Genomic DNA, 14,895 nt, shown 5'->3' with positions numbered 1-14,895 from the left:
ACAAACCTGATGGGACTCTGTTAACTTTCGTGGACTCGGAGAAGGTCTATGCTATAACAAAATCGGACTCATATCCAATTTAAAGTTTGGAGGACAGGGTAAACAAAGTTGGACAAGCCACTTCCATCAGCAAATTAGATTTACTGCGTGATTAATGACAGGGAACTATAAGAGAAAGCGAAAGGCCTTTCACTGTTTGAAACCTCAAACAGGCGATATACATTCAAATTGATGTCATTTAAAACGAAGAACGTACTGGCCACATTCGAAAGATTCATGAATAGTGTTGAAGCTGGGTCGGAAACTGTGCCATCAATTTGGATGATACAGTGATCTTTCGTGAATCATTAATACATCACATGATACAGTTGGCAGAGCTCTTTGAACCAGTAAGAGAACCAAAAGTGTCATTTAATGTAAACAAAACTAATTTCCAAAGCCAGTGGTGACGTTCTTGGGACATAGCATTGGTGTTGAAAGGTCGACACCCCGGAATGGAAAAACGAAGACAATTGAGAAATTTCCACGATCAGCCGAGGGGAAAGAGGTGTTTCAGTTTTTTGGAATAAGCAGATTCGACCATTCCCATTGAAAAGGATGTATTGTGTTTGTGACTGGCCTGACACCATTTAAATATCTGTGTGACAAACAATGTGTCAGGGTCAGTTGTGCAAAAGTATGATAATCGTCTTCCATTCTTGGAATGAATTAAAGGCAAGAATATGAGAATATTTTGTTGGAGTGTTATGATATCAGCTTTGAATTTACAAACTGTACATGTTGTGCGTCATAAAAATGTGAACCTAAGTGACTATCATGTGTAAACAATTATAAGGAGATAGAGAATTAGGAAAGAAAAATAAGCCATCTTTCTATTATGACTTTTCATTTTGTTTTCTTCGGAGAGGAGCTGTGAAGTTGAAGGCGCATACTGTAGCTTTAAGAGAGGGTCAATTCTATTTTTCACTGAGAACTGACAAGCATCTGTCATATGAGGCGCCAGCATTCGCGGAGTGAACTGTGAAATTGAGAAAAATAACATTTGGATTTGAAATAGACGTCTCAGTTGGTTTCGCCTTCGAAAACAATTCAAATTTAAACAATCTATTTACATTATGTCCCAGGTTGTTAAAATCCAATTGATTTTGAAGTTGTTGTGTTGCCAATCACGAATCAATGACAAGATCCCATTCTTGGGCCCTAAAGCAGCAGGCATTTTGGAAGTCAGTCAGAATATAAACAGCCATGGAGGGAGACCGCCATTCAAAAGAACTTTTCCTTTGGAAATACTGAAATTTCTTCATGAACATAATTTGGGCCTACATCCACCCTGCTCACTACAGCGATTCCAGAAGGCAGCGCATAGCCGTCTCCTCAAGAACAATCTGTGCCAGCCAAGTAAACTAAGTGCAGTCAGCGACGTCCATGTAGTATTCTAAGTACTTCTCTCAGTTCATTCAGGAGAGAATACAGAAAACAACTTACACGCAAAGAGAACTAGAAAATTAGATCTCTGTTCCTCAAATGGATGTCGATGCGAATTCAATTGTTGCACTGAAACCTGAAAAAGACGGGGTTTTTTCTCTTGCAAGTGTATCAAGGCTATGGACTCAAGGCAGTCTCCTGTAAAACGCTCCATCTCCACCCAAGAAAGTGACTGGATATCGGAGGGCAATATAAAAGTAATAATTGACAGCAGCAGTAAGACACAACTGGCGTTAGGTTATAGGGGACTTGCAACAAAATGGTCAAATGGGCAGATCAGTGTCAGATTGAATCAGACACTTGCATGTGCGAGTTGATCAACTTTGAAATAAATAGTAAGTTCTGCGAGAACTGAATGAATGCCAGGTTATGCAGTCATTCAAAGGAATAGAGGGAGTGTTGGCTGCTTTATCAAAATCTCTGAACGTCAGTTGCCTAGCTGATATTGTAGTCAATTAAGTACCTGTGACTCTTGTCTTAACTGATTTGTCAAAATATTATAGTTTCAAAAGTGTAACGTTGGAGCTTTAAAAGACTTGGGAAAAACACAGGTGGATTATAATGTGCAATTCAGATCGAAATACTAGGGGAATGATGTGCTTGCACTGTTGGAGGTTATCGAAGTTGAAGTCAGAAACTTGCTGAAACAAACATGAGGTAACGAGTGTCTTCAGGAAATGCTGAAAATGTTGCTGGACAAATGGTAATGGGGACAAGAAAATAGGTGAGAAATTGAAAACGTACTTTGTGTCGACCTTGCTCGTGGAAGTGTTGAATAATATCCCACGCATTCAAGAGATTTTGCGGCACAGATGAGTTTGGTTGCCATCACCAAAGAGAAGATGCTAGCAAAACTGAAAAGTATGAAATTGAATAAATCACTGCACCAGGTGGACTACATCCTCAAGTTCTGATATATATTGTTGAAGAGATAATGGAGCTTTCAGTAGTGATGCTGCAGGTGTCATTTCTGTTAGAGAGGGCTGGGGTATCGATATTGTAAAGCCCATGTTGAAGAAGGGAGAAAACCTAAAATAATGATGATGATTAGTCTGATCTCAGCCTTTTGGAAGATTTTGGAGTCCATTGTGAAGATTTCCGAATACAGTCAAAGAGTCATAGAGATGCACAGCATGGAAACAGACCCTTCAGTCCAACCTGTCCGTGGCGATCAGATATCCCAACCCAATCTACTCGCATCTGCCAGCATCCGGCTCAGATCCCTGCAAACCCTTCCTATTCATATACCCATCCAAATGCCTCTTAAATTTTTTAATTGTACCAGCCTCCACCACATCCACTGGCAGTTCATTCCATACACGTACCTGTCTGAAAATGTTGCCACTGAGGTCTCTCTTATATTTTTCCCCTCTTCAACCTAAAGCCTTGCTCTCTATTTCTGGACTCCCGTAATCCAGGGAAAAGACTTTGTCTATTTGCGGTATCCATACACCTCATATTTTTGTAAATCTCTATTAGGTCACCCCTCAGCTTCCAACGCTGCAGTGAAAACAGCCCCATCCCGTTAGGCCTCTACCTGTAGCTCCAATACTCCTACCCTGACAACATCCTTGTAAATATTTTTTGAACCCTTTCAAGTTTCCCAACATCTTTACGATAGAAGGAGACCAGAATTGCTCGCAAAATTCCAACAGTGGCCTCACCAATGTCCTATTAAGCCGCAACATGACCTCCCAACTCGTGTACTCAATACTGTGACCAATAAAGGAAGGAATACCAAACGCCTTCTGCTGTATCCTGTCCACCTGCGGCTCCATTTTCAAGGAACGATGAACGTGTACTCCAAGGTCTCCTTCTTCAGCATGGTATAATAGGGCAAAGTCAGAATGATTTCATCACGGGAAGGTCATGGTTGATAAATAGAACAAAGAACACAGAAGATACAGCACAGTATATGCTCTTTGCCCCACGATGTTATGCCAACGATTAATCCTAATCTGAAGTAAAATAACCTAACGTGCGCTCCCTTCATTTCACTGCTGTCCATGTGCATGCCCAGTTGTCGAAAAAATGTCCGGAGTGACTCTTCTTCCACCAGTACTGCTGGCAACGCATTCCTTGTGCTCACAAATTCCTGAGTAAAGAACCTACCTCTAATTTCTCCTCAAAAGGCTCTTCCTCACACCTCAAAATTATGACCCCTCGTTGCAGTCAATCCTGCCCTGGGGCATAGTCTCTGCCTATCATTTCTATTCATGTCCCTCATTATCTTGTGCACCAATATCAAGTCATCACTCTTACTCCTTCTGTCCAGAGAAAGTTCGGTGCTCAGTTAACCTCCCCTCATAAGGCAATCCCTCCAGTCCAGGCGGCATCGTGGTAAACCTTCTTTGTACCCTCTCCAAAGCCTCCACATCATTCTTATAATGGGGAGACCGAAACTGGAAGAAAGGGAGGACTGCAGATGCTCGAGATCAGAGCTGAAAATGTGTTGCTGGAAAAGTGCAGCAGGTCAGGAAGCACCCAAGGAGCAGGAGAATCGACGTTTCGCTCCTGAAGAAGGACTCATGCCCGAAACATCGATTCTCCCGCTCCTTGGATGCTGCCTGACCTGCTGCACTTTTGCAGCAACACATTTTCAGACCTAAACTGGACACAATATTCCAAGTGTGGTCTCACAAGGGTGTTGTAGTGGTGCTGCAAAACCTCGCGGATCTTTATCTCGAAATGTCTATTAATGAAAGCCAAAACACCGTACCTTTTCTTAACAACCTTATCCAGTTATGTGGCAACTTTGTGGAATCTATGCACTTGAACACCAAGGTCCTGCTATTCCCCCATACTGCCAAGAATGCTGTCTTAATTCCTATTTCAACATTCAAGTTCGAACTTTCAAAATACGTCACGTCACAATTATTCATGTTGAACTCCATTTACCATTTCTGAGCTCAGATCTGCATTCTGCCACTGTCGCGCTGAAGCCGACAATGTTTCACAATACTATTAATGGCAACTCCAGCCTTTCTGTCATCTGCATACTTAAAAACACACCCCTCAACCTCCTCATCTCAGTAATTTATAAAAACTACAGAAAACAGATGGTCAAGAACAGAGCACTGCGGGACGCCACTCACCACTGACCTCCAGGCTGAATACTTTCCATCTCTCATCACTCTCTGCCTTCTGTCAGCCAATGAAGTCTGAATCCAGACAGCCAAATCTCCCTGCATCCCATGCCACCTGACATTATTCGTAAGTCTACCGTGAGGACCCTGATCAAATGCCATGCTGAAATCTATGCACAGCATATCCGCTGCTCGACCTTCGCGAACCCTATCTCGTCACCTCCTCAATGAACTCAGCAATATTTGCGAGGCAAGACCTGCCCTTCACAAAGGCATGCTATACCATCAATACCATCCCCCAGAATTCATTGCAATAAATCTTGCTGACCACAAACTTAAAACTGAGAAGTCTGTAATGCCTCGGGATTTCACTACTCTCCTGCTTGAAAAGAGGAGCTGCATTCACCTCCCTCCAATCCACTGGTTTGAGCCCGAAGGACAAGAAACAAAGAAATTCGCGAGTGGCTTAACAAATTCCGTTCTCGCTTCTCATACGACTTTGGACTAATCTGGGGACTTATCAATTTTAATGTTTGCCAAAATTTTATGCACATAAACCTCCTCAATTTCGATCTGTTGAAGCTTGTTTCCCCACTCCTTAAAGTTCTTATACACAGAAACCTCCCTTTCCTGAGTGAAAACCGAAGGAAACAAGCCATTCAGGGTTCTTCCTTTCTGATCAGCCTCCATGCATAAGTTCCCTATGCAATCCCTGATCGACCGTAACTGCTGCTGCACAATGAAGAAAGCTGAAAACAATACTCCAAGTGTGGCCTCAGCAACGTCATGTGCAACAATGACGTAACTCTGCAACTTTGATATGCAATGCCCTGAACGATGAAGACAAGTGTGCCGAAAGCTTTCTTCACTGCCCTGTCTGCCCTTGACTCCACTTTCCTTGAACCATTAACCTGAACTGCAAGGTTTTCTCTAGTCCACTTCAGCTGCTCAGGCCCTACCATTCACCTTGAAATCGCGACCTTGATATGACTTTACAAAATGCAAGATCTCACACTTATCTGCATGAAACTCCATTTGCCATTTATCAGCTCACTTCACCAGCTGGTCAAGGGCCTGATGAAATTCCTGATAACGTTCCACATTTTCCACGATATTACCTATTTTAGTGTGATCAGCAAAATTGCAAGTCGTGCCTTGCACATTCTCCAAAGAAAATCTTTGTTGCAGATAACAAATAGTAATGCGCCCAGCACGTTCCCATGAGGCACTCCACTATTCACAGGCCTCTAGTCCCACAAACATCTCTTCAAAGTTACCCTCTGCTCCCAACCATCAAGCCAATTGTGCGTGCAATTCACTAGCTCCCGCTGGATCCCATACGGTCGAACACTTTCAGAGCAACCTATCACGTAGAACCCTTATCAAAGGTCTTTTTGATGTCTATAGAAAATACGTATCCCTCCATACAATTACCAAGATTCCTGATCACTCCATCGGAGCCGTGCTGACTACTACTTATCAAACTCTGTCTTTCTAAATGCATGCGTGTCTTATCTCCCAAAGTCTTCTCACGTATGTTACTACCTCAGATGTGTGGCTAGCTGGTCTTTCGTTGTCTGATCTTCTTTGCAGCCTTTCTTGAATAAGCACCCAAACGTCACCGTGTTCCACACTTCATGAACCTCTTCCATTGCTAACGAGGTTGCAAAAATATCAGCCAATGTCCCCGCAATTTCTCTCTATCCTCTGCAGTGTTCTTGGAGATATCTTGTCAGGACCAGGAAATTTATAGAAATTCTGCAGTCTGAGAAACGCATCTATTTCTTTCAGGTGCAAGCAAGAAAAGGACAGCGTTATAATACTGTTTAACATAACAAATTAAAGATTAACTTAATCATTGGCAGTGACTTGAGAAGAATTTCAATTATTGTGCAAACATAAGAACTCTCAGGCATTTACGAGCCAGAAAATGAATGTTTTGAAACTGATAAGTAAAACAAAAAGAGATCATGTATGCGCAGAAATATGCGGGACTGCACAAAGTTTCAGTGTTTAGCACTGTTCCCTCACAGCGTCAGGGAAACGGGTTCGATTATAGCCACAGGCGACTGTCTGTGTGCAGTTTTCACATTAACCCGTGGCTGCGTGGGTCTCCTCTGGGTGCTCTGGTTTCCTCCTATAATCCAAAAATGTGAAGATTAGGTGAATTGGCCATTCAAAATTGCTCACAGTTTTAAGGTATGTGGAGGCTTAGTGAAGTAGCCTGGGGAAAATGTGGAGTAATAGGGTAATGGATCTGGGTGTGATGCACTTTGGACGGTCCGTGTGGACTTGCTGGGCTGAAGACCTGTTGTCATACTGCAGGGATTCTGTGATTTTATCAAAGAGGAAGAGAAAAACTGCACAAATTTACATTCTATATTTCAAAGAAAACAAAATAAAAGCAAGGTCATGTGTGGAAATTCGTAATCGGGATAGGAAAATGTATTGTGAAGAACGGGGAAATGGCTGTGTAAATAAACAGTTACTTTGCATCGGTCTCCATGGAGGAAGATCCAGGAAAAAACACCCAGAAATACTAAGTGATCATATAGGGCTTGTGGAACGAAAGACATGGAGTCAGTTCGTCTCAGTGACAAGGTAATACTTGAAAATATAGCTGATTGTGCATTGTTAAGTCTGACAAACTTTTAGAATGACAGAAATAAGTCAAAAATAAAAGTACTAATTACATGCTTCATTTTCCTGTATATCCACAGAGGCATGACGCCACTGCAGATAACCGAAAGTTTGGAAACGTAATCAAAGCGTTTTAGATGACTGGAAGGGATCCAACCATCTACAAAGGGAAGATGAGACAGTGGGGAGGACTGCAGACCAATTCACTTGATATTCGGAGGGAAGTTGTTGGAATCTATTACAGAGGATGTATGACTGAATAGTTAAAAATTGATAGTAATATTGGAGAGAACTGATATGCATTTCCCATCGAGAAGTCATACTTGATGTACTTCGGAATTGTTTGAAGTTGTTTCTTGCAGCAAAATCATTGGGGAACAAGTGAAAGTGGGAAATATAGATTTTCTGAGGTTTTTTAAAATAAGTTTGTAAATGAGTTTGTAAATAAAATGAATGTGAAAGGTATTTGGAGCAATATATTTAAGTGGAAAGTTAAATTTACGTTCGCCTTCAATACAGGGAGTCACACTCCAGATGAAAGACCAGTTGAAGCAGTTTCACAGCGTGTTAGTAAGACTGTACCTGATGTATTGCGTATAGTTTTAGTGAAAACGATTATACTGACCACTGACAATGTGCAAAGACATTCTCCAGATTCGTACCTCAGATGGCGAGATTACCTGATGAGGAAACTCGGACTGTGTTCTCTCGAGTTCCAAAGAATGGGAGGTGGAGCCCAGTGAAACGTGGAAAATACACAGAGCACGTGTTAAGGTGGGAATGAGCAGAAGGTTTCTCTGGCGGTCAAATCCACATTCAAGACAGATTATGGCAGGATAAGTGGAAGTTCATTTAAACCTGAATAAGGAGGGACTTCTTCACTCAGATTGGACTGACTAACACAGGGGCATGGAAACCTGCTGTCAGGCAAGATGAGGGGGAATCCCCAGCTAATCTTCAAGTGTATCACGCCAACAGAGTTAAAAGGCAACAGGGAAGACATATTCGTGACTTGCAAAGTGTCATCCTAATCACCTTAGTTGTAGAAGACCGAGGGTGTTGGTCGGAGTCTCTTTGTGCGACTGGAGGCCATATGGTGTCCATCGGGATCAGTGTGGTGTCCCTTTTTATTTGTGATTTGAAAGTGCCAGTGTTGCACTAGAGTTGACAAAGTTAAATATCACTGAACATCAGGTTATAATCCAACAGGTTTATTCAGAGTCACGAGCATTCAAAACACACAACCACCTGATAAATACACAGAGCTTCAAAAGCTAATGACTGAATAAAACTGTAACCTGGTGTTGTGTGGTTTTAAAACTTGTCATTTGTTGGATTTCCAAATGATACAGAGATGAAGGTGGACGGAGGTGGGGAGAGTGTGAGAAGTAAGTTTGCGGTTGGAACAATGATTGGATAGGTGGTTGCCAGTGAGGGGGAAGGTCTTCTCTACGGGAAGATACAGATGAAAAAGTCAGATGGGGAGATGAATGACAGATGAAATGTTACAGTGATAAATAAGAGGCGATGTACTTTGGAAGAAGGAACCAAACAATGGAGTAGTCAATGAATGTCCGGACACTTGGAAGCTCAGGGGGTGCTTCTCCACAGGTCCCTGAATCCGATAATCAGGTGAATACACAAGTTGAGAAAGCTTAAGAGGACCGTTATTATAGCCTTTATTCATCAAATTATAGGTTATAAGAGCTATGCAGAATTACGATTAAGCCAAGATGGAGTACCATGTGCAGTTCTGTTACCCACATTACTGGAAGGATGTGATTACACTGGAAAGGGTACAGAGGAGATTCACCAGGATGTTCCCCGGTATGGAGCATATCAGCTGTGGAGAGAGGCTGCATCAGCTCGGCTTGTTTACTTTGGAGCAGAGAAGGCTGACGATGATGTGATTCAGAAGGATAGATTACTAGGAGTATAGACAGAGTGGATCGACATCAGCTTTTCATTTTAGTGAAAGGGAGAGGGACAAAGGAGGGTTTGAGGATTGGTGAGGATTTTAGGATTGCTTTTTACACAGAGGGTGTTGTGGTCTGAAATTCACTGCCTGATAGTGGAGTTGTCACGGAATCTCACAACTTTGAAACTGTATCGTCGTGTACATGAAATGCCATAACATTCCCGGCGATGGGCATTGTGTTGGAAATTGGGACTAACGTAGATCGTACTGTATCTCTGACGGTACAGAGATTATGCTTGTGTGATTGGATGGTGTGGAAAGAAAATGATTGAGCAGCTTAAGACAGGAATTGATTTGCCAATGAAGAGTATAATAACAAGTGTTATAAGAGTGAACTTGTAACAGCTTCTCAAAGTATGTCCATGGCAAACCTTTGGTGAGAAAAAGTGCAGCTCCCTTCCAGTTTGAATCCAGAAAGTGGAAAATGGAGAATAAGGAAATAGCAGTACTATGAATCAAAGATTACAGTTCTGTCTTCACAGAAGAAAAGTAAACAAAGAAATAAATGTTCCCAGCAATGCTGTGAAACTGCAGTCTGGTAAGAAAAAGCGAATAACATGAAATGAGCGTTGAGTGAATTAATAATTGTTTTAAACAAAGTATTGGGACTAAAATTAACGTACATAGATAAATGCAACAGAGATTTATGAAATGGGAATCCTTTTTGAGAAAGTGACTTTTAGCAAAATTTTGGAGAAGCAATGAACGCAATATGGTTGGATTTTTGGAAAGATTATTGATAAAGTCCCAAGTCTCTTATGCAATTTCGAATCTTATACGACTCGGACTAACATATGGACATGGTTTTCGAATGGCAGAGCTGGCATGAAACAGTAAGTAGGAATAAAACAATATTTTTTGAGTGGAAGGCTTGGAGTATATAGCACAGATCTGGCTTTGGGCGACAGAAATTCCCAGTACACATCTAACATTTGTTTGAGGAAACAAAATTAAACATTTCCCAGTCTGCTGACAGCACGAATCGACGTCAGATTGTGAGTGGCTGAGGAGGATGTAAAAAGCGCCATGGTGAGTGAGGCAAATGGAGTGAATGGGCAAATACGTGGCAGATAAAGAGCAACGTTATGCAGTTTGGTTGAGATAATAGAACGAAGGCCTACCAGTTGAAAAGGGATTTGTGGGAAAATGTTATACGATAAAGAGTATTATACTTTTTTGTTTCCTTCTGCACAGACCTCCGAGGTCCTTGTACGGCAGTGAGTTCTGAAGACAGAAGTCAATACTGGGAGAGGCATTGGCACGCAGACCAGTGTACATAGACCCACCAAATGGGTGGTTATAAAATTAAAGAGTATCTGAGTCTCTTTGTACGGCAGTCACTGCAAGTAACATTGCAGGAACAGAAAGCAGTTCGGGAGATAAATAAGGTGTTAAGCTCAGTTTGAAGTAGAATTGAGTACGGGAGTAAAGGTGTCTTACTGCAGCTTTACAGGGCCTTGGTGGGACCTCATCTCAAACTTTGTGCATTACGGTGTACAGTTTTGGGTTCTGTACCACATAAAGGACACAACTGACATCGAGGGAGTATACAGAAAGATGTCGAGACTGATGTCTGAGATAACAAACTTGTTGTGGGAGCACAGTTTAGGTTGACTGATCCTGCATTCCATGGGGTTTAGGATATTGAGTGCTGATCTCAGTGAAATATACAAAAAAAACTCTGACATGCCGAGACAGACTGGAAGTAGGGATGACAGTTCCCCTGACTGGGCTGTCTAAATCAAGGGGCCACTGTATTCTGTACAGACAGGCCTAAATACATTGAGATGAGAATAAATTGCTGCACTCAGAGAGTAGGGAATTCTCTCCCACATAAGGCTGTGGAGATCAAGGCATTGAATGTAAAAAAGGATTTCTAGACACGAAAGTAATGGAGACAGAGCAGGAGAATGCAGTGGCGATCGAGGATTAGCTCTCGTGACAGGTAGTTATCAATTATTGTAGTAGGTGGTGATCCTATGGAACACTGCTATTGAAAATAGCACAATCTCAATAACGGGGCCTCTCGATAAGTGGGAAATCACCAAAAATATACGAAATATTGAAATATAAATAATATTTAATGGAACAAAAATGATAGTTCAATCGAAATAAATCTTTAAATCATATATATTTCAATGAATTAGCACCGTAAATGCAACACTTCAACATTACAGTCACTAACTACAGCACTGTAACTTTCAGGAAGCTCCTCAGCAGAAAGTGCACGACCTGAATGACCACGTGGATGATGACACCAAATTCCAGTGCTCCCCAAGATTCTCCCCTGGTTTGAAATAAAGTTCCTTTGTAAAGTTGATTGCAATTCACAGTTTCAAGCTCAGTTTCAAGGCTTGCAAAGCTGATTGCATTCCTGTTTTCGCTGAACACACTGACTTTTAGTTGTTTTTTAATGCAGAGGATAATGGAGCTGGGTTTTGCCGTTCAGTTGGTCTCACGAATTGCATCGTGCAACAGTGAAAGAGAGCTTGCATTGTAAAAATAAGATCCACGGTTCACTAATTTTGTTCCAGCCAAATTGTGTTTAATAAACACGTGATATAGACAATATACAATATGTGCAGGAGTAGGCCATTCTGCCCTTCGAACCAACACCACCATTCATTATGATCATGTCTGATCATCCTCAATCGGTATCCTGAACCTGCCTTATCCCCATAACCCTTGCTTTCACTATCCTTAAGAGCTCTATCCAACTCTCTCTTGAAAGTATCCAGAGACCTGGCCTCCACATCCTTCTGGGGCAGAGCATTCCATACACCCACCACCCTCTGGGTGAAGATTTTTCTCCTCAACTCTGGTCTAAGTGGCCTACCACTTTTTTTTATAGGAGAATATTAATGGAGGAGCAAATTCGAAGGACCGAAGGTTTTAATGCATATTTCCTAATGGTAATCTGATTTAGGGAGATGTACACAGTGTGGGAAAAGTTCGTTGAGGAGATGTTCGGCCATGAACTAAAATGGGAGAGTTTCAATGTGTTGAATGATCACCTCCTTTTCCAACGTTTCTGTGCATTCTGTGGGAAATCTGAGTAAATGTTGTCACAATCTCTGAAATGCAGGATGTCTCTGCAGGTTCGACAGGATTATGCTTCCAATTCCCTTTACTAATTCCGAGGCTGGGGCTGGTTCTTCTGTCTGGTTTTATCCTTTAAGATCGCGAAGCAGTGTCATAGAATTGAGTGCCTTGCATGGCCGTTCAGCGACCATTAAAGAGTTTATCACATGAAATGTGTCTGGAGTCACTTTTACACCAGACTAGAAAATCAAGAGAGATTTGATTTCTGAAATTATATTGGGGAAACAAATTGGTGTTCACAATCCACAGTGGCTTCAAGGTCAATGCTACTGACACCAAGTTTTGGATCTTGATATTTTGTTAATGTTTTCAACTTCCACCAGCTGCCAGAGAATTAGTATGCTCTGCATTGGTAATCCAATGACATTTCCACCACCCATCTCCACATCAATAGCCAACGGAAACCAGACTGAGTAAGTTATTGTTGTGCTGTTTGACAGCTCTGTTATAAAAGAACATCCAACAATTGGGCGATCATGATGGGATTGAGGGGGTGGTAATTGTTTATTTTCTAATTATTCTCCTCTTAGGGGACTGGACATTGTTGAACAATTTTGCACATTATCAGGTATCTGTCAGAGAGGGAGCTCGAATGAAAAATCTTCCCCAGAGGCACGGCTTGCTGTGCAGCACATGTCTTCAGTGTTATTGCAAGAATGATATCAGAGCACATTTCCTTTGACGTGTCTATTGTGTCAACATTTTCTTCATGTCACGTGCAGCAAACCAAATTCTTTGAAGACTGTCAGCTGTGCTTCTGTGGACATCATGACGAGAATGACGTAGAGCATCCACTCAACACTTCTGATTGAGGATGGTGCAAGTACTACATCCTTGTTTTTGACGGTGATGGACAGAGCTATTACGTTCTAAATGATGGGGATATTTGTGGAGCACTCTCCTCCAGTGATTTGTTTAACTGCACGTCGCAATTTACGACTGAATTTGGTTGGACCACAGAGCTTTGATCTGATCTGTTCTTTCAAGTGCGACTGTTTAACGTCGTCAAGTTTAGGTTCACATTGTTCTGACCCTGGCATGTTTACCCACACTCGTCATTGATCCATCGATAGTCTAAATGGTAATTTTCGACAGAGCGAATATCCAGGAAAAAAAGAGTTACATATTGTGGTTTAATGCAGTTCTGCTTGTACTGCTGCTGTGGTCTACAGCACTACATGAATGCGTAGTTTCAAGCTGCAATGTCTGCAATGCAATTCTGCTGTCTCTCTCCCAAATCACATCAAGACCCAGTCGCTCATGAGCCCTGCAAACGGAGATCTACTCTGGGTTCTGAATATGGTAACACTTCCATTTGAATATGTTCAATCTCCCTGGTGTCGTGCCTTAATCTGACACATCCCTCAAAATCTTTTAACTGATATTAATTCATCTGTTTTCCTCTCCGGTAGTTCATTCTTTTGTTTTAGATTTGAATGTGTTTCCCTGTGGTTCCCTCTCTGGCGATGATTGCGAGCTCTGTCAGTGATACCAGCTTCATGTGGTTTCAGAATCAATAAATTTATCCATTTTGTGTTATCGTTCATTTCCCAGTATGTGGTGCTCCATACTGGACACGGTGTTTGAGCAGCTTTGACACACGCATTTGAAACTTGTTCAAAAACACCAGTGCTGATGAAACTAAGCAGGAATGGCACGATCTGCACAATGAAAAAACAGTTAACCTTTCAGGTTTAGTAACTCTTCTTCAAAGACTCTCGTCGTTGTGTTTGTTTAATAACTCCAGTATCCACAGTTCTTGGTTTTGGTGAAAAATTGTCCTGCTCATTCTGGAGAAACTCAACAGATCTGATCTCCTCTTTGAAGACAGAAAAACAGATTTATCATTTCAACTCCTGCCTGACTACTCTTCAGAACTGGAAAGGATTGGGAAATTAGCTTTTGAGTTACTTCACAGCGGTGGAGGAGTGGTGACAGGAAACAGGGTGCGTGGAGGTACAACATAAAAGAGAAACTGGCTTTTAGTCGTGTGTGAAAGAGAAACAGATTTAAAATAGAAAAAATGAGGTTTGGATTAGGGCAATTGATTCTCTCCACTGAGTGCAAATAAACAAAACACGATCATAGGGATCCCAGGAGGGAGATTGCATGAAAAATGGAGAACAGCCATAATGGGGTCAGGCTGTGAAGTGAGTGAAATGAATATTAAGTCCTAGAGGCTGTAACGTATCAACGTGTAAAGTGAGGCGTTACTCGAGCTTTGATTGTGCTTCTCTGGAACATTGCAGTAGCCCAGGACCGAAATATTAGCATGAGAGGAAAGTAGGTTATTGAAATAGGAAGGATTGAGAAGGTCAGTGTTGTTCCTACAGACAGACCGAAATATTCCTCAGAGTCGTGTTTTTGGTCTTCCAAATGTAAAGGAGACTACATCGTGAGCAGCAACAGTAGGAGACTGGATTGAACGAGTGCAGGTCAAATGCTGCATCATGTGGAAGGTATATGCTGAGTTGCTAAGAAATGAGGAATGAGTCAGGGATCTTTTCAAATACCTGGCATTATTTCTCCTTCGAAGTAGACTGCATAGTTGCACATTGGGACCTCCGCACCAACAGCTTCAGTCAAGTTTTTTGACGGTTTTTT

The sequence above is a fragment of the Chiloscyllium punctatum genome, chromosome 51, assembly GCF_047496795.1.
Source record: "Chiloscyllium punctatum isolate Juve2018m chromosome 51, sChiPun1.3, whole genome shotgun sequence".
NCBI lineage: Eukaryota > Metazoa > Chordata > Chondrichthyes > Orectolobiformes > Hemiscylliidae > Chiloscyllium > Chiloscyllium punctatum.
Note: the sequence above shows the minus strand (reverse complement) of the source record.